Genomic DNA, 19,913 nt, shown 5'->3' with positions numbered 1-19,913 from the left:
CCACCATCCCCCCACCCCAGACCCCCGGTACCTTCCCCTGCAACTGGAAAAGATGTAAAACCTGCCAGTACACCACCCCCCTCACCTCCATCCAGGGCCCCAAACAGTCCTTCCAGGTGAGACAGAGGTTCACCAACTTCTCCTCCAACCTAGTTTACTGGATCAGGTGCTCCCAATGTGGTCTTCTCTACATCAGGGAGACCAAACGTAAACACAGGGCCTGTTTTGCCAAGCATCTCAGCTGGGCCCAAAGGGGCTGACCTGAACTCCCAGTCACTGTCCATTTTAGTTCTCCTTCCCATTCCCTCTCGGACATGACTATCTTTGACCTCCTCCATTGCCATAGTGAATCAGAACCCAAAGTGGAGGAACAAAACCTCACCTTCCACTTGGACAGCCTGCAGCCTGGAGGACTCAACATTGTGTTCTTCAATTTCAAATAACCTGCCTTTCCATCCTCCGACTCCCTTCCCAGCCCTTTCCCCTCCCTTCCATTCATCTGACCGACACTTCCTTCCAAGTACCAACCAGATTAATTCCTCCCACCGACCAACCGGGTCATACCCTCTACCTATATACACCTATCCTTCCCTCATCACCCCGCACCCTCTACCACCATTCTCCCCATTTATCTGTAGCTCCCCTTACACCCATGCACAGTCTTGAATAAAGGTTATACCTGAAATGTTGATTTTTCCACCTCCTGATGCTGCCTGACTTGCTGTATTCTTCTAGCCTCCTGCTTGTCTACACTCTGAGAGGAGGCCCCCAAAATATGTGGGCTGTCCAGGAGCTTACTGTGGATTTTGATGGTCAGGGGCTGTGTTGTGTAGCAGGAGGAGGTTATTTATACACTTAATGGTAAAGTCCTGGGGAGTGTTGCTGAACAAAGAAACCTTGGAGTGCAGGTTCATAGCTCCTTGAAAGTGGAGTCACAGGTAGATAGGATAGTGAAGAAGGCGTTTGGTATGCTCTCCTTTATTGGCCAGTGTAATGAGTACGGGAGTTGAGAGGTCATGTTGCGGCTGTACAGGACATTGGTTAAGCCACAGTTGGAATATTGTGTGCAATTCTGGTCTCCTTCCTATCGGAAAGAAGCTGTGGAACTTGAAAGGGTTCAAAAAAGATTTACAAGGATGTTGCCAGGGTTGGAGGATTTGAGCTATAGGGAGAGGTTGAATAGGCTGGGCCTGTTTTCCCTGAAGTGTCAGAGGCTGAGGGTGACCTTTCAGAGGTTTATAAAATCATGAGGGGCATGGATAGGATAAATAGACAAAGTCTTTTCCCTGGAGTGGGGGAGTCCAGAACTAGAGGGCGTAAGTTTAGGCTGAGAGGGGAAAGATATAAAAGAGACATAAGGGGCAAATTTTTCACATAGAGGGTGGTAAGTGCATGGAATGAGCTGCCAGAGGAAGTGGTAGAGGCTAATACAATTGCAACATTTAAAATGCATCTGAATGGATATATGAATAGGAAGGTTTTGGAGGGATATGGGCCAGGTGCTGGCAAATGGGACTAGATTAGGTTGGGATATCTGGTTGGCATGCACGAGTTGGACCGAAGGGTCTGTTTCAATGCTGTACATCTCCATGACTCTATGACTCTATGGTAGTGAACCTTTGTTTTCTGGATAGTTACTCTGAGGCCTATTCTCTCACAGGCCCTGGTAAATGTATCAAAGATGGTTTGTATCTTGGCCTCTGACTGTGTGCACACACTCCATTGTCTGTATACTGCAGCTCGATGACATAAGTTGGGCTGGTCTTGGTTCAGACCCAGAGGCAAGGATTAAACAGTTCCCCATTCGTCCTGTTTCATGAAGATGGGATGGAGTATTGCAGCAAGGAAAATGGAGAAGAGCATTGGTGCAATGACACAGCACTGCCTGACACCAGGTTGCCCTCATATTGTGTCCGTGATGGATCCATCAGTAAGGATCATGGCTTGCACATCATCGTGAAGCAGGTGGAGAATAGTGATGAATTTCTGCAGGCTGCCAAACTGGAGGAGGATATTCCATAATCTCTTATGGTCTGACAGATTCAGAGTTATTGCCAGTGCTGCCTTGGAAAAATTCTGCAAATCCACTGGCAAGATAGGTGTACCAGTATGAGTGTCCTCTCTCCCAGTCTGATATCCCTAGTATCGAGGCACAGGTCACACACAACCAGCTGTAATGGGTGATCCACATTGGCCACATGCCCAACACAGGATTCCCGAAACAAGTGCTCCACTCCGATATCTGTAAAGATAGGCGATCACTAAGAAGACAGAGGAAATGCTACAAGGACACCCAGAAAGCTTCCCTAAATGATTGTAACATTCACACCAACACATGGCAATCGCATACCCTAGAATACACAAACTGTAGAAAAAATATCATGCGGGCACCAACCACTTACAGTGTCACTGATTAGAGCATGTGGATGACACACGTAAGCCGCAGAAAGACTGCGTAGGATCCAGAACGTTGCACCCACCTCTCCCCACACACCTCCCATCCCTAATCAAACACCATCATCCCTACCCATGGCAGAGTTGACATTTCCAGGATTGGACAATTCAGCCACTACAGAACCTGTCCCCCTCCCTGGAGTGGAAACAAGTTATTCTCGACCCTGAGGGACTGCCAAGGAAGAGGGAGGTTCCCTGAAGGATAAGGAAAGAAATATGGATTTCTGTTATTCAAAAGGGCTATTAGCTGGTATTTACTTGGTCAGCATGCTAACTGGTACTTGTCAATACTTATCTTTGTCCTACTGCAGTCTGGCCTGGAGCATTTATTTATTATTAGAATCAGGAATACAATGGATAGTGTAGTGCCTTTCGTGGAAATCCCTATCCTGACCATATGAAGGAGAGAAATTCATGGATGAAGTAGTTGCCAAGGATTTATGTACTCAGGAAGTTAGTGGGAATGAATTGAAAGATCAGAGATAGGCATCATAAACAATTGAAGGTCAGAGAGAAGGAGATAATGGAGAGTTAAGGACTCAGGTCTCTGGTATGAACAAATGAGCATATGAATTAGGACCAGGAGTAGTCCATTCAGAATCTCAAGCCTGCTCTGCCATTAGATAAGATCATGGCTGATCTAACTTAGGCCACAACTTTACTTTGCTGCCTATCCCGATACCCAATGCACTTCATATTAGTGAAGAATCTATCCATCTCTGCCTTAAAAATATCAAATGGCCCCATCTCCATCACTCTGTGGGAAAATGAGATCCATGGACTCATAAATCTCCGACTGAGAGGAAAAGAATCACTGTATCCTAAATGGGAGATTCCTTACTTTTTAAACTGTCTAGTCTCTTCCTTAAGGAGGTGCATCATATTAGCAGCACCATACAAAGTCCCCTCAACATAACGCACATTGTGATTAGGCCACCTTTCATTCTTCTGAAGTCCAATGGATACAGATCCATCCTGTCCAACTTTATGATTCGCTTTTGATTACAATTAGCTTACCTACAGCGTGGAAACAGGTCCTTTAGCCCAACAAGTCCACACCAGCCCACCAATGCATCTAACATTATGGCCAATTCACCTGGCCAGCACATCTTTGGAATGTGGGAGGAAACCGGAGCACCTGGACGAAACCCACGCAGACACAGGGAGAATGTGCAAACTCCACACAGACAGTCGCCCAAGGCTGGAATCGAACCTGGGACCCTGGTGCTGTGAGGCAGCAGTGCTAACCACTGAGCCACTGTGCCACCCTAAACCTTTAGCCTATTTATTTCAGCAATCAGCCATTTGAACCATATCTGAACTGCGCCTAAGACAAATACATCATTTCTTGATGAAAAAGACTAATCCTATACAGAGTACTCCAAATGTGGTCCCACCAATCTACCGTATAACTGTAGTAAAATATCCCTATTCTTATATTCTGCTGCTTCTGCAATAAACAATTATTGCTTTCCTGCATGCCTAAATTCAAACAGAGTATGATATATGTGCTGGGACACTCAGATCTCTGTACTGGAGAGACATGCAAACTCGCTTCAGTGAAATAATGGTAGGCTGGACTGGGGACAGAGTTGTTTGGTTTTAAAGGGCAAAAAAGAAAATCACAAGTTTTTTTCTTTATAGTTATTCGCAGAATATGGTCATTGCTGGTGAGCATTTATTCCCTTGAAAATCAGATGGGCTTTCCCTGATATTTGACATTTCGTGATTATTGTCAGAAGATTAATTGCATATTTGTTATTGAATTCAAAATCCACCATCTGTTATGGCAAGATTCAAACCCAGGTCCCTAGAACATTACCTGGTATCTCTGGATTAATATGCTCGTGATAATACCAATAGGTCTTTGCCTATGAATGATCAATTGCTTTCAAAGACGCACTACTTTATTTTTCCCAATTATTATAGCTGAAAATTGAAGGAGTAGGAACAGAAGGTTCCATTGGTTATGGAAACAGGAGAAAATGCTGCCTTTGCTCAGCAGAATAATTCTAGATTTAGTGGTTATCTTCAGGGAAGACAATGAGGCCTAATGCACCTTAATGCTGTTGAATGTTGGATGACGGGGTTACTTCTGCATCTGGATATTTTCAGGTTTTCACCCTTTAGATTTCATGGAATGAATGAAAATGGATCGATATTGTGGCAAAACAGCTTACATGGCATTCATTAAATATTTAGCTGTGATGAAGGCAGCAACGACAAGGTTTGTTTTTTATCGTTACATTTGAGTCACTTGTCGGAATTATCAAGCTGCTGAACTCCACCGTGAATGCTCTTTCCATCAGCAACAAGGCCTGGAATAGACTTGAACTAGGAACTGTTGGCTCAGAGTCAAAGGTGAATGAGTGAGTGGTTGAGCATATCAAAAACTGCAGAGATATTATAATGAATAGAGGGACAAAGGTTGATTTGTTACTGTATGTTATTAAAGCAAATTTGTTCGGTAGTGATCAAACAAGCAATAGAAACACACTTCTCTCCAGATTTAATGTTAATATCTACCGGACATTATTGTAGCATAATTAGAACAATCAGCTTTGCCCATCATCTGTACAGGGAATACAATTAACCATAATTAGGTACTTTGCATGATCAGAGTTCAGCACAGTAAAAGATAGAAAATTCATCTTGATGGACATTATGATTGTCCATACAACAAAAATTCCAACAATTATATTTGAATGTGATATTAAAATAAAAGATTCAGAGTTGAAAATGTGTGACAAATTTTATAGCCTGAATATTACAGAACTGTTCTTTATTCAGAAATAAAGTCAAGGTTTTAAATAAAGGTCAGTCCAATATTGTGTTGGATAAATGTGCTAAATTAATATAAGGTCCAAAGTCAAATAAATTATGCAACACATTTCCACCAGCACTGTGTATGTCCAGCATTATGTGATCACAGGTGCGAAGATCCAAAATTGCTTAAATCATGATTTAAATTCTAATCACTGCAAGGCTTTTAGTAGCATGACTGCTGGGATTATATGAGGTATTAATGATGACAGTAAACATTGACAAATGCTGTGATGTTCCAGGTAACCTACAAAGAATAGAAATAAGGGATGAAAAGCTGGAAGGTGTAGAACTAAATGGTAAAATATTCAGTAAGGAAATTATGTGTAACATTAATGATATAACTAAAATGCTGATTAAAATTGGGAATTTCCTCTTTCCATCCACTCATTATCAAGTAGTACATCAGAATTTTCATAAATTAACTGCATAATTATTCCAGGAATATGAAGGATTTATTAATAAATTGAACAATGTGAATTTGAACAAAAGGTTCTCAAGTCAATGATATTGATGTTTTGTGAATTCTGAAATTGGACATGGGCTTTTGCAAATCAGTCCATTCCACAAATCTGTTCGTAGTTTTATTTACTTGCCATACTATGTATTTAGTGGTGCAAAAATATTCATGATGCAAGGCATTTTGCACAAAGTAAGGAAAAAACTGTGATACAAAATGGCACAAACTGCCTATCACGTGGAGGAGTATAGTAATTTTGGGCGGTTGGGTAAAATGGGCAAATCTGGGTGGAATCTTGTGGAGGTGATGTAGATCTTGCCTGCTGTCTGGAGAACTGATGAGGGAACTGTCATTTCTCTTTTGCCAAAGGACAGCTGAATCATCCCATGAAGTTATGAGAGACCAGCAACAGGATCAGGATTTCAGAGTTGAAAGTTATCACTTCTGACAACAGTAAGTAATCAAAGGCCGGCGGCTATGTTACACAGCAGCATCGCTGAGGAGGTGATGGCTGTTATTAGAATGCAGCTACTAGAAACCTTGATCAGATGTCAGCAATGGAAAGAGGGGTTACATGGGGTGGGGTCACAAGGTTAGGAGTGTGGTTGAGGGCCAATAGAAAGGGTGGGGGCTTTTTCTGTGGAATAAATGGTTAACTTTGGCCTGACTTTGATAATAGCTGTCCAGCATGTGCACAAGGGACTATGTTGTAGTGATGGCAGATCACATGGAACAGGGACCCAAGATTGTAGGATTCCAGAGATGGTCTCTCTTACCAACCTTGGATATACTTATTCGTAATAAAATCTGCTACTGTTTATTCACCTGAGTTCAGACTGGATCTTCTGTTGTAAGGCCCCTCAACAAACAGCTTGTGCCGTTTATTTGTCATGTTCCCTGTGTGGGGACAGGCACAGCCACAGCTGGATTAATACTGGCAGCAACAGGAAGAGGCACTTAAGTAGTCATTAATAGTCCTGTGAAAGAGCTCAGACAATGATGGGACAGGTTTTCTAAACATTATCAGGGTGGATACGGGAAAGCAGCAGGGTGTTCTCCTGCCACTCTCTTACCCAATTTAAATGCCTTCAATGCCTCTAAACATGCCATATGAGAGGGCAAATGTTTCCACCCATTAACCCTACGATAATACATACTTTCAACAAATGAAGAAAGGGAGAAATGTGTTTGTGTGACTGATGTAACATTGTTCATTTAGTATCCAAAGTGATGAGATTAGGAACCAAGAACAGCTACTGACAATAAAATCATTTTGTGAAGTTGATGTACAATGTATAGCTTTAGGATGCATTTGCATATTGGTTGACAGATTATTGATACCCTATTTATGCCAATGTTAGGATAAAGAGTCCAGAGTGAACCAACACATGGAGTAGAACATGGTAAATCACAGTATAAGCTTAATTTTGCCTTCTCCCTGTGTCTGCGTGGGTTTCCTCCCACAAGATGTACTCCAAAGATGTGCAGGTTAGGTGAATTGGCCATGTTAAATTGCCCGTAGTGTTAGGTGAAGGGGTAAATGTAGGGGAATGGGTCTGGATGGGTTGCTCTTCGGAGGTTGGTGTGGACTAGTTAGGCCGAAGGGCCTGTTTCCACACTGTAAGTAATCTAATCTAGATTCCCTATAGTGTGGAAACAGGCCCTTCGACTCAATCAGCCCACACCAACCCTCCGAAGAATAACCCACCCAGACCAATTTCCCTCTGACTGGTGCACCTAACACTATGGACAATTTAGCATGGCCAATTTACCTACAGGACATCTTTGCAGGAGTTCTGAAGGATGTCATATTGGACTCAAAATGTTAAATCTCGCACTGGAGAGGATGCAGGGTTGACAGCATCAAATTCCTGGGAGTGACAATAATTGACGATCTGTCCTGGACCTCCCACATAGTTATGAAGGTAAAGAAGGCACAGCAATGCCTCTTCTTCCTCAGGCAACTTAGAAATTTCAGCATGTCCATAAAGAACCTCACTAACTCTTACAGCTGCACAGCAGAAAGCATACTATCCGGGTGCATTACGGCTTGGTACAGCAACTGGACTTCCCAGGACCATAAGAAACTACAGAAAGTTGTATGTACAGCCCAAACCATGGACTCCATTACACTCGTTGTTGCTGCAGAAAGCCTGCCAGCATCATCAAAGATTCCTCCCACCCTGGTAATACTCTCTTCCATCAGGCAGAAGATGCAGAAGTTTGAACACACGCACCAAAAGGTGCATAATCTTTTCCCTGCTGAATGGACTCTCCAACTTCAACTAACATTGATCTTGCCAATGTTGATCTTGTTTTGTGCACTTCCTGTGCAGCTATAACCTTGTATGCCTCGCTCTGTCTAAACACCCGATGATCTGTGTGTCCTTATTTGCTATGATCTGCCGATACTGCTCACAAAACAAAGCTTTTCACTGTACTTAGGTACACGTGACTGCAATAAATCAAATCAAATCAGATTTACCAGGATGTGTTTGGGCTGGAGAGTTTTAGTTACGAAAAAAGATTGAAGAGATTGGGTTGTTTTCCTTGAAATAAAGGGATCATGACTGATATATAAAAAAAACTGAGGGTCATAGATAGGATAGACAGGAAGAATCCAAAAGACATGGGAACTGGGGGAATTTTGTGTACTTTTATTGAATCTTTAATTTTTGTAATGACTCTGAGAACAGCAAAGCTGGATTTCCAGTGCATCACCCTCATGAGGAAAAACAGTTCTTAATTCACAATTCACGATCCCGGGGCGGATGTCCCACCTGTCATGAACTGCCTGCATTCAGGGTGCTGCAGCTGCTCATTGCAATCAATGCCTTAAGGAAGTGGTTGCAACTACTATCAATATACTCAGAGGATCAGGATCTGTCAGGCACCTAGACCAAAAGGGATGAGAGTGGGATGGTGGAGATCACAGATCTGGAGTCCTGGGACAGGATGGGGGAGTAGTGTTCAGATGCAAGGGCAGAAGTGTGGCTTTCATAAGTCACTCCCTTCCGCTTTTCCCTTCCTGATAACAGGTACTTTCTACATCATGCACATTCCCTTCCTAGAGGCCACAGGCAAATCTTCTGGAGGTGTGAGAAAGCATTAATGAGCTAATTGACATCCTGCCTCTGATAAACGGATATCCTCCATTAGCCCCTTCTGTTGTCTTACTTAATCAGGGAAGGATTTGTCATTGTTGGGAGACTTAGGAAACTCGCATAATAAAAATAGCCCATTTCTTATGGTTCCTGCCCTGATGGGCTGCATTATATTAGGCCATATGGCATAATCATAGGCATAGAGTCATATAGCATGGAAACCACCCTAAGATCCAACCAGTCCATGCTGAACATAATCCCAAACTAAACTAGGTCCATGTGCCTGCTCCTGACCTATATCCCTCCAAACCTTTCCTATTCATGTCTACAATATACAAATGTCTTCAAACGTTGTAATTATACCCACAGGCACCACTTCCTCAGGAAGTTCATTCCACATGTGAACCAACCTCTGTGAAAATAGGAACAGAATTAAGCCATTTGGCCCATATTTGATCACGGCTGATATGTTTCTCAACTCCATTCTCCTGCCTTCTCCCCATATCCCTTGATCCCCTAACTAATCAACAACCAATCTACCTCTGTCTTAAATATACTGAAAGATTTGGACTCCACACCCTTCTGCAGCCATGAGTCCCACAGATTCACCACCCTCTGGCTGAAGGAATCTTTCCTCATCTCAGTTCTAAAGGGTCACCCCTTTACTCTGAGGCTGTGGCCTCGGGTCCTAGTCTCTCCTACTAGTGAAAATATCTTCGCCACATTCACACTATCTAGATCTCTCAATATTCTGCAAGTTTCAATCAGATCCTCCCCCCCCACCCCATCCTTCTAAAATCCATTGAGTACAAACCAATCCAGCCCAATATTTAACAAGTACTTGCAAATGAAAATCAGAAGAGGAGGTGACTGAAGAGGAATAATTGCTTTCTCATAGAAGCTGGTGAATGTTTGGAAATGGCTGCTTGTGGAGTCTGAACAGGCTGAAAGCATGAATAATAATAAGCAAGAGTAGTGAAAAAAATTAGTCACAATCATTGGGTCTTTATGACAGATATTCATTTTTTAATCTCACAAGTCAGTTCAGCAAGCAGACTTTGTCTTATTATCTAGGGTGTACAATTTCTGCCCAATTATTAGATAAGTGACAATGTGAGAAATTAGACGAGAACAGTTGCTTCACACATTGACTATTGCATTTTTTTTATTCATGTGGTTGGGGGAGATGTTATGAGAGCATTGGAACAGTGGAGCAGAAGTAGGCCATTTAATTCCTTGAGCCAGCTCCTCCATTTTAGCCTATGGCTGATCATCTCCCACAACAGCATATTCCTTGAGAGTCATGTATAAGGGCTGGATTTTCCAAGTTTTTTCAGGGAGTTTCATGGCAGGTGTTATTTTTCACATGATCTTTTGCTCCTAAAATTCATTGTGTAACCAACCTCTTTAATGTCTTTCTCGTGCCATCATGTGGCAGAGAAGCAAAATTTTCCTGCTACCGCTCAGACCTTTATGCATAAGAGCCGCTGACACCAAATTTAAAGTTCATCTACACACCACTTCAGACTATGCAAGCTAGCAACCACCTCACACACTGTCTTCTTAGGGAGCCATAACATCACAGAAAGTTGCTGGCACCCACTTTCTAAATAAGGAAAAAACTGCAGATCCTGGAATCCAAAGTGGACAGGCAGGAGGCTGGAAGAACACAACAAGCCAGGCAGCATCAGGAGGAGGAGAAGTCAATGTTTCAGGTGTAACCCTGACTTCTCCACCTTCTGATGCTGCCTGGCTTGCTGTGTTCTTCCAGCTTCCTGCCTGTCTACTTAAAAACTTGACAGATAGAATATAATGTAAGAAAATGTGATGGTACATGCACCTTAGCAGGAAGAATAAAAGCTGAATATTACTTAAATGGAGAAAGACATAAGACAGCTGTAGCAAAGAGGGTGCATGAATTTCAAAAATCTATCGTGCAAGTTCAGCAACTAGTAGGCAAGACAAAAGAGCTGTTGTCATTTAATTCAAAGGTACTAGTGTAGAACAGTAGGGAGGTCTTGCTAAAGTCAGAACATGCAATAAGGACAAAATACTATGGATGCCAAAAATCTGAAACAGTCTGAACAAGATTTGGAGGGATATGGGCTAGGTGCTGGCAGGTGGGACTAGATTGTGTTGGGATATCTGGTCGGCATGGACAAGTTGGACCGAAGGGTCTGTTTCCATGCTGTACATCTCTATGACTCTATTTCTCTAAGATTCTTATTGGAGATGAAATGTTAACTCTATTTCTCTGTTACAAGGCTTGTTGAGTTTCTCCACCACTTGTTTTTCTTTTCACTTTATGTGAGACAGACCACAGCTGGAATACTGCAAATAGATTTTGTTCTCCTATCTACAAAAAGACATATTGACATTGGGGGTATTCCAAAGAATGCTCACTCAGTTGATCTTACATATGGAGAGATTTTCTTAAGAGGAGAGATTGAGTAAATTAAGCTTGTTCAGAAGAATGAGAAACCTTATTCAAACATATCAGATTCTTAGGGACTTAACAGGGTAACTGTTGAGAGGTTTTTTTTTCACTGTGGGACAGTCTAGGACCAGAGGACATACTCTTAGAATAAGGGAACGACCATATAAAACAGAGATGAGAAGGATTTTTTTCTGTTGGGGGTGGTAAATCAATGGAATTCTTTATCATGAAGGGTTGTCAATGCTGGGTTGTTAAAGCAAATTCAAGGCTCAGATATACCAATTTTTATCAGTAAGGAAATGAAGGGTTATGAGGATAAGACAAGAAAGAGGAGTTGAGGATTATCAGATCAGCCATGATCCCACTGAATGGTGGAGTAGACTTGATGGGTCAGATTGTTTACTTTTACTCCTGCATCTTATGGTCTTATGGTTTCAACAATGCTTATGCATTAATAACCTCAATATTGCATGTAGCATCTCTACAAAATGCTGAATTTCAACTCTAATTCCCAAATGGGACAAAATGAATTTGAAACAGACCACATTACACCCGTACAAGTCTACGCTCCATTGTCTTCAGTACTGAATTTTCTGCCTATATTAAAGTTGCGGCTATATTTCAAAAGTTATTCATTAATTGCAAATTGATTTGAGCCATCCTAAGAATATGAAAACTCCTTTTATGAATGCAAATTCTTACATGCATGCTCCCATGTGAATTCTCCTATTTACAGAAAGACAAAGTGCAGTCACACAAACAACCGACTTCTATGTCTAAAATACAGGAATCTATAGCATTTAGATTAGAGAATCGGGTTTCTCTGTGAAAACAATAAGATTGCAACTTTCTCCCAAGAAATGAGTTCAACTTTTTCTTGTTAAGCTTGATTAGACTTTGAAAATCCAAATTGATTCTTGTTGTAGAGATAAATCATTGAAAACTCAAGAAAAAATTTGATTTCAGCAGTAACGGGTTCCCTTTCACAACCTAACTGATTTTGTTATCCACGTAGTTGTTATTGCCCATTTTGTGCAACCGCCAAACACCAATATGAGTGAGTTAGTGAGTATGCTGCCCCTCTGAGACACAAAGAGGTCATTGAGATAGGTTTACTCAAGCATCAATCATGGCTACTGCCTGGAGTTATACATCTACCTTTTGATGTGAGTGAAGGAGATTTCCCAGTATCTATTGAGTTAAGATTCCTGCTGTGTGAATGAAATGAAATACGTTTAGATCCTTAGGTGTTGTGAGAGTAATGTCCTTAACAGTTATATAAAGTGCCTGAAGACCTGCACACAATTCTCATTAATCTCTAATTAACCTTTCAGATCATTTTTGTCATAGTAAAGATAGGATATTCCATTTAGATTTTTTTACAGTGCAATTTTTAGAAATGGAGTTCAAGAAAGTATTTGATTAAGTACCTCAAAAAAAGACTTCAACAGAAAATAGAAGCATGAGGTATTATAGTGATTGTGGTAATCTGATTGCATCAGTATTGAAGGAAAAGGAGACAAAGAGTTGGAAAAATATGCTTTTATGATTGCAGTGGTCTGTTCAGTTATGTGTCAGGTGTTTAGGCAAAATGTAGCAAGGGGAGCAGCTAAGTGATGAAACGTTTAGGGTGGGTCAGGGAGGGTGGGAGACATCAGGTCCAGTGGGGAGATGGGGGTGGGGCAGTTGTTTGGCAGATTAGATCCAGCAGAGGGGGAATGGGGTCTGGACCAGCAGGGGTGTCAGGTCCAGAGGAGAGAATGCAGGTTGGGTCTGGAGCACATGGAGAGGGAGATTAGGTTTGAAGTAGGGAATTTCCAGAGAAGGTAAGGGGACATTGAATGGGGTAAAGGAAGGGCCAGATAAGGTCTTCTCCCTGGGGTGGGGGAGTCCACAACTGGAGGGCATAGGTTTAGGATGAGAGGCAGAAGATTTGAAAGGGACCTAAGGGGCAATTGTTTCATGCAAAGGGTGTATGGAATGAGCTGCCAGAGGAAGTGTTGGAGGCTGGTATAAATACAACATTAAAAAGGCATCTGGAAGGACATATGAATAGGAAGGATTTAGAGGAATATGGGCCATATGCTGGCAAATAGCACTGGATCAATTTAGGGTATCTGGCTGGCATGGACGAGTTGGACCAAAGGATCTGTTTCCATGCAGTATCTCTCTCTATGATTCTATGTGATCCCAGTGAGTTGTCAGGTCTCAGACATGTGGAGGGGGATGCACAGTGTGGAAGCTGGGAGAGGGGGCTGTTAGGTATGGTAGCAGAAAGGGTCCTGGGTCCTTGGGAGAGAGCAGTGTCAGATCAGGGTTTAGAGAGTTTAAGTGATCTTCAAGAGGTGAACTTGGCATGTGTGATGTAAATTGGAGGTAAATAGGCATTAACAATGTAACTTCTCCAGAGTAGCTACTTAATTAATGAAAGTAGAACCCTCTGAAATCTCTGATTTCAATGAAAACTTTCAGTGGGAATCCAGGCTTAGGGCAATTGCCCATCAGAATTTTCAAATTCCCATGCAAGGCCCTTAAAGCCTGCCAGGAGGGGATTCCACAGTTCTCAATACACAACTCCCATCTACATTGCAAATGATTATCTGGCCAATCCAATCCATTATGTACAAGTCTAAGCATCACACATCAATAAGGATGTGAATACCTGCAAGAAAGTGCAGAGGAGGCATGTCATTATGATACTAAGATTATGTAAATGGAATGGTGAAGCTAAGATTGTTCTCCTTATAACAGAGAAGGTTTAAGAAGGCACCATAATAAATGGATTACAATTATGAGGGCTTTGATAGAGCAATTGTAGTTATACTGTTTCTTCTGCCATGTGGTTTGTTAACCTCCCATGAAGTCATAAATTCGAAAATGGCTGAAAAGGTAAAAATGATGTGAAATTAATTAACTCAGTTGTTTTAATCTGGAATGCACAACATGAAGGCATGGTTGAAGCAAATTCTGTGGGAGGAACTTTCAACAGGTATTTGGATATGTATTTGAAGATAACTCATTTGCAAGATCATGGGTAACTGAATGGAGTATGGGATTAAAAGGAACAGCTCTTTCGTATATCTGGCACAATCATAGAAAGCCAAATAGCTTCCTTCTGTGCTTTAAGATTTCATCAATGTAATAAATCTACACAGGATCCTAGCTGACTGATGAGCAACAAGTGCTGAGTTTACCATTATGTTTCAATTATAAGTTTAAAAATTCAGGCAGCACTGGTAAAATCCAATTTGCCTCAGGCAATCAACTATAGGAATGAATGAAAATTATTTTTTCTGATACTAATTCTTCCCAAGTTTTATATATAGATGTGAAAATTTATGCGTTGATACTATAGCCACCTCAGTCACAGATTTTGGTTGACTTTATTACCGCACTGAGAGAAAGTAGAAATATGAACTGATTTTCATCTGCTTACTACTCAGTCAGAATGAAAAAAAAATGAGGCAATAGTGAGATCACTTTAAACAATATCCTCCCAACCAATAGCTGCCTAACCAAGTGTTAATTCCTCTTGTTTAATATTTGACTTTCAACCTGGGTACACAGAGCTGTTGTTGAATTACCCACCTTCAATTTGCCAATGAATGAATGAACAAATGAATCTCAACCTTGGAGATGGGTTGGACCTCTTACTGGTGCAGCCAAACAGGCACAGAATTGTCTTATCCATTGCCCAATATTTAACATAATTGGCTCAACCCCTCATGTCTAAATATTAGTTCAATGAAATTTGTCTCATGCATTTTTGTCAGATATTGGGTCATTTAAAATTAAAGCAAGGACATTTGTCAGCTGCCCTGACAAGGGAAGAACTTTAGTCTAGCAGGAGGAAAAATGCTCTGAAGTAAAACGGTAACCTAAATTATTCACCTTAAGTCATTTAAACTTGGAAACAAATCATTTCTTATTACTTATATAATGTCATGAAATGTTAAAACTGTATAATTCATTACCAGGGGTTTACATGTTCATCAGAGGTCTCAGTTGATATGGTGCTGAGTAGTTTGAGAGTTGACTCTAAGATTATTGCAGCACCTTTTTTCAGTCTGATTCTCAGAATTGCAAGTTTCTGAGTTATAAACAATACTTCATTAAGGGAGTGCTGCATTGTTGAAGATGCTGCTATTCAGGTGAAATGTTTGCAGAACCATATGGAAGAAGATAATTTAGCCCATATGAGCTCATTCAGCTAGAAGAAACCTTCAATCCCTCAACAAAGAATAATTGAATCTGAAGTAAACATCATTGTAAGGAGTTTCAGACCTCAATGCGCTGATGCATGACCAAACAGCAGGACTATAATCCACATCAAGACGGCACTACAGATTGGATCAATGCTAAATTTGTTGAAACTTTGGTTGTATTGATTTTAAAAAGATCCCCCAGCTTTATTTTACCTCCAGTGGAGATTATAATAATTTTTCTGAAAGGGACCATATAAATCCAATCAAAAAGAATTTAAAATTCAGTAATGCTTTTATATTTTGTGCAGTTAGAAGCTTCCTCCTGGATCTATGAAAGAACAATTGTTGGCTCATTCTCACCCTCTGTGACTTCAGTGCTTATTCTCTTCTCCTGCCCACCATCCCTTCTCACCACGAGAATCTTGCTGATGTGGACTGCTCAGGAGTTTAGTTAACAATGCCTCCATCACTTTACAGGAAATCCATTCTGTGTTAGACACAGTGCAGCTAAAGCTCCTACTGTCAGACCATAAAGTAACTTTTTACCAACTTGAAACTGCTTCATTGCCACACTGTGACCACTGAACTTAATATTAAGAATTACCCTTTTTATGATGCTTGCTATTTTATAAATCTCATGAGAGCATCTCAGGGTGAATAGCCCAAAATGTCTAATCTTATAAATTGAAACAATAAGCAATCTCTCAGGTTAGAAGCACAGAGCCTGCAACCCTGACAGAGTGTTCTCACAGGTTGCATTTTTATTCTGGAGTAGCAGGGTTCCCTCAGAGTCAGCACATGCAACCCTGGAACAAGAACTGCAGCTACATTGAGTCGTCTGAGTGCAGCAGCTCTGTATCAAAGTTTATAATACAAAGAAAGAAAAATAATCATGAAACATTTCTCCAGCTCACACACTCAACCCTGCACACTCAACACTTTTTCTGCACTGCATCTAACACAGAATGGATTTCCTATAAAGTGACGGAGGCATTGTTAACTAAACTCCTGAACAGTCCACATCAGAAAGATTCTTGTGGTGAGAAGGGATGGTGGACAGGAATAGAGAATAAGGACTGAAGTCACAGACAGTGAGAGTGAGCCAACAACTGTTTCTTTATAGATCCAGGAGGAAGCTTCTGATTGCAGAAAATATAAAAGCATTTCTGAATTTTAAGTACTTATTGATTGGATTTAAATGGACCATTTATGCCTCTTCATGCTATTTCATGACAACTTCCTGCCATCCATGATCGCCCATGAACCTATACCAAGACATACCTCACTAAAGAAACCCTCCAAGCCATTCAATGTCCCTTGGCCAAATGTCAAAGGCTGACAATACACTCCATGTCAAAGTGTGCTTCTCCATCCAAATCCCCATGGTTCTTTATATCCTCTACACAAATTTAACACCACCCCTTGCTCCTGACCATACTTTGCATTTTCACCTGGTATGCCAACAAGTCCAATACCTATACCATGATCAGATAACAGGACTCAGAGTGAAATGAGATAAAATAAGTTAATATAAAATAAACCAACTTTCAATGGTCCTGATTTTCATTCTCAAGTCAGGTCCACATATTAAGAGAAGTCTTGGTTCTGCATTCCTGAACACTTTAAAAAAATGTCACCCACACTTCTGATTTTCAATCTGGTGGGAGTTGGGGTGGGGCTGGTGCATAAAAAGCTACCAGTTCTGATGCAAGCTGGAGATAAGGCCTATCTCAAGGCTCCAGTACTGCAATTAAAATTTAAAAATAAAGATTGAAACAGAAAGTATCCCAGCTACTCTCATGCCCTCACTCTCCATGTCCCATCCACACTAGCCTAAACCCATGTGCACATCTCCCATCATACCTCATGATTCTACTGCCTCCTTATGTTCATTACACCCCCCCACCCCCACCATGGTCTCTCACTCTCCATGCCAACCTATGCCTCTGTACCCACCTCATGGCCACTCATAATCTCGTGCCCAAATCAGTCCTAAAGCTCTTTAAAGGATCTATACCAACTCATACCTATACCAACTCAACTGCCCTTTGGTCCTTCCTCTTTTTGCCAATTCATACTTAATAGTATCATGACAGAAAATAAAGGTATTGATCAATGTATTGATGGTGACACTATTGAAAAAAAAAACATATTCTCATTGTATTCTCATTAATTCAAAAGGCCTAATGAAGGTAAAGTTACCATGGTCTTCCAGGAGCATTGGAAGGAGAGAGGGACAACTGGTGGTGGTTTAACCTGAGGGTCACCAGCCTCAGGCAAGGGGAGAGGTTGAGAAGGAGAGTATTCCATTGTAACCTCAGGAATCAAACAGCTGCAGGAATTGAACCCATCACTCTGCAATCAGCTGTTCAGCAAACTGAGCTAAAGCAACTTTCCAAATGCTTTACATTGATTAAACTAATCCAATATGAAAACTAACATTTCTCTCAAGTTTTTATGTCTTATGTAAGCAAACCGTGGACTCAAATCTTCAATATCTTACATAAACAAACACTTCATGGAAATGCTCAATGTCTTATGTAAACAAACATTCCTTGTGTCAACAAATATTTTCATTCAATAAGCAGTTGGAGCTATGTATGCAGCCTGTGGCTGAATCTTACCAGATTTTGGAAAAGTGTCATTTTTGTTAAAATTCCTGGTGGATTCCTTGCAATGTGAACCTAACAAATATAATCCCAAACTCACCTCATTAACCGCCCGTTCTATCTATATAATGCTCCTGTTGTCCACTGCTAGCCTGCATCTGCCACTCACTGTAGCAGGAAGTATTTGCCACTGCCAAAATATCCCAGTATATTTTGGCATCCCTGGCACCATCTTGGAAGCCCAGTTATGCATCCAGTCAAACATTGGCAGACCAGAGTTGCTATTCCACATTCATAGTGGCGTAGCAGCTGTGACATAATGTTTCTCATGGCACTGAGGTGGAATAGCTGACAACTCATTGCACATTCATGCACCCCTCTTCACTGTTTAAACAACAGGCCATGCAACTTTGCTATCCTTAGCCACAGCCCAACTTACAACACTCTGAGTTACTGATATTTTTTCCTGAATGCCTTTCTCACCTCAAAAAAAAAGCTTAACTTACAAGTACTAAAAACAAAGAGAAATCACAAACAGAAGTGGGATTTGCCTCGTGGAACAGATTGCTTGCCATTCTGGGACCAATAATTTTACAGTTAGTGAGTGATCGCTGCACTCATCTGTCATCACCTGAAACCTGGTGTCAATTCTTTCCTGTCTGGCTTGTGGTGTCTGATGCAGCTGTAATCTATCACTTTGAGGTAATGTACCTCTTGCTCAATGTCCTCATTCTCCTCCTCAAAAGGCTGTTCCTGCTTTGCCAGCTCCTCAGCATTCATCACATCCCATCTTTGCCTGTTCCAAATGTGCAGAGCTAGGATTGTGTGGCACATTCTGTTTGGAGTATACTGCAAGGCTCAACCTAACCTTCCCAGCAGCAGAATGTCACATTCTGCAAGCATATCATCTGTTCCACCATGGCCCTGTTCAAAGAATGTGCATCATTGAAACTGCACTCTGCCTCAATCACGAGGTTGTGCAATGAAACCATCAGTGGGTAGCCCTTGTTCTGCAGTAACCAGCCTTGTAATTAGTCTGAACACACAAACACAGCAAGAACATGAGAGTTCTCAAGGATTTAGGCATCATGGCAGCTCGCAAGGTACCAGACAAAAACTTCTAAGAAAAATAACTGATTATCTCATGACTGATGATCATAATAAAATTGAATTCATGGAATGGACCATCAATGAATTCAATTGCATTATGGTATGGTCATCTCAAAATCACGCGTGCACAGTCTATCGCATTCTGCATGTTGGGGAAGTTAGTAGGTTTCCGAATCCTACTGCTCAGACTACAGCACTGACCTCATCATGGGGAACGAGATGGAATAGTGAGTTCTGGCACAAATGGCATCGCTTACATTTTTTATGCATTTGTGGCTGGACAATTGAGAGATCCCACCAAGTTCCCCTAGTGGTTGGAGCCAGTCAGATAAAAGCTCAATGCAGCTGTCACCTTGATGGTCACTGGGATATGATGGCCAACTATACCTTCATGTTGCAGGTTCTCCTCCAGCAGTTAGTATCAATTCTATAATAGTGTTCTGCAACCTCTTCAACCTGCACTAGCATGGCGCCTTTCTCATCCGGAGGAAATGATATTGAGGATGAAAGACTCTGGCCCTCTTGTACCTCCTGCACATCTTGAGGGGCTCATCAGCTGTGACCTCTCCATGTGGAAGCTATTTGACATCCTCTCATGATTGGTGCAGCTTTTGAGGTTGTCAACTCATCCTATCTTCTTCCAGTTCTCTGCACTGTCATTGTATAGCAGCAACAGTGACAATGATCCCTGCTCGGGCTAGATCTATCAGT

Source organism: Chiloscyllium plagiosum, unplaced genomic scaffold (genome assembly GCF_037043375.1).
Source record: "Chiloscyllium plagiosum isolate Xiang-an unplaced genomic scaffold, Cpla_swu_hap1 HiC_scaffold_3, whole genome shotgun sequence".
NCBI lineage: Eukaryota > Metazoa > Chordata > Chondrichthyes > Orectolobiformes > Hemiscylliidae > Chiloscyllium > Chiloscyllium plagiosum.
The sequence above is the reverse complement of the archived record's forward strand: the minus strand, read 5'-3'. Positions refer to the sequence as shown.